Raw genomic sequence first — 1,900 nt, forward strand, 5'->3', positions numbered from 1 at the left:
CGGCCTGACCCATGTAGAGATAACGACGGAAGGTTCTGACCGTCGCATTACAATTCCGGCGACATTCAATCTTATGTCGAATAGTGAGCAGGCCGCCTCGGCCTTTACTTTGCTGTGTGCTGCCCCTGGAAGCAGGACGCTCAGTACGGTAGGCGACGTGGAGCTGTCCCGCAGGGTTTCGGGCATGGCTTTACAGGTACTTATTATTCCCTTCTTTTCGTGTTATTGTCGGGCGGGTTTGGGGTGTATTCGCTCACTTTTTCTCTTCTACATACCCTTGTACTGGAGGTGGAGAGGGGACGTCGTGAGCGGAAGCGGACTGCCCTCTTTAAGAAGATGTTAAAGAAATATAGGAAGTACCGCTCTAACATCGAGCGGAGGCTGGTAGGGGGCAGTCCTAATCGGAGCGCAGGGGAGCCGAACTGGAGGAGGCGGACAGCGAGCTGATGAGGGTTGTAGCCTGCAACAGCGAGTTAGAGGAGCTCCTCAAATCCAAAGATGACGAGCTCGAATTGAGCCGGGGGGTGGCGTCGGAGAACGCCGAATTGCAACGGAGAGTGGCGGAGCTGACTGCTGAGCTTGATGCCAAAGCGGCAGAGATTCACAGGCTTTCACGACCTTCTGCTTCCCGCCCTTCGCCTGTACAGATTGCGCGTCGTAACGCGCATGCGATGCGGATTTTTGCAGAAGCCAAGGTCGATGTGTACAGAGAGATTCATGCTGCGGGCCGGGCTACCGAGGAAGAAGTCCAGAGACGAAGGGATGAGGCTCGTGCCGCTCGTGAAGTGTGCGGTTACAATTCCGACTCTCCCGATGGGGGAGGGCCTGCTTCCGACAATATCAACCATCTTGAATCCGGTTCGTGGTATAGTGATGTCTACCATTCGGGGGATGATGGGCAATCTTGACCGTATGTATATGTACGTTTTTTATTTGCACAGTGTATTACGACCCGCTTGTGGGGGTGAATGTAAATGTGATTTTTGTTGTAATATAATTTTTCCTTTATTGTCTGTTTGTTCGTCACATTGTTTAGTTTTGGTAGAGCCTTTTGTTTGCCGAGTTGTCGTGCCGTGGTTCCACTGGGGTCGACCTGATATCGCCGGCCTTAGCCGTCACGATGCTACTGACTTTTGTCGAAGTAATGTCCGTCGAAGTTCGAACGAGGTCGAAGCTCGAGCGTGGTCGAACTACACTATTTTGATGGCGAAGGCACTTAGCTTGAGTCCTAGTTCGAGCGAGGTCGAACTGCACTATTTTAATGGCGAAGGCACTTATCCTGAGTCCCAGTTCGAGCGAGGTCGAACTGCACTATTTTAATGGCGAAGGCACTTAGCCTGAGTCCCAGTTCGAGCAGGGTCGAACTGCACTATTTTAATGGCGAAGGCACTTAGCCCGAGTCCCAGTTCGAGCGTCAAATTGCCCTATTTTAATGATGAAGGCACTTAGCCTGAGTCCCAGTTCGAGCGAGGTCGTCGAACTGCACTATTTTAATAGCGAAGGCACTTAGCCTGAGTCCCAGTTCGAGCGAGGTCGAATTGCACTATTTTAATGACGAAGGCACTTAGCCTGAGTCCCAGTTCGAGCGGGTTCAAACTGCACTATTTTAATGGCGAAGGCACTTAGCCTGAGTCCCAGTTCGAGCGAGGTCGAACTGCACTATTTTAATGGCGAAGGAACTTAGCCCGTGTCCCAGTTCGAGCGAGGTCGAACTGCACTATTTTAATGGCGAAGGCACTTAGCCTGAGTCCCAGTTCGAGCGAGGTCGAACTGCACTATTTTAATGGCGAAGGCACTTAGCCTGAGTCCCAGTTCGAGTGGGGTCGAACTGCACTATTTTAATGGCGAAGGCACTTAGCCTGAGTCCCAGTTCGAGCGAGGTCGAACTGCACTATTTTAT

This window comes from Nicotiana attenuata, chromosome 11 (genome assembly GCF_001879085.1).
Source record: "Nicotiana attenuata strain UT chromosome 11, NIATTr2, whole genome shotgun sequence".
Taxonomy (NCBI): domain Eukaryota; kingdom Viridiplantae; phylum Streptophyta; class Magnoliopsida; order Solanales; family Solanaceae; genus Nicotiana; species Nicotiana attenuata.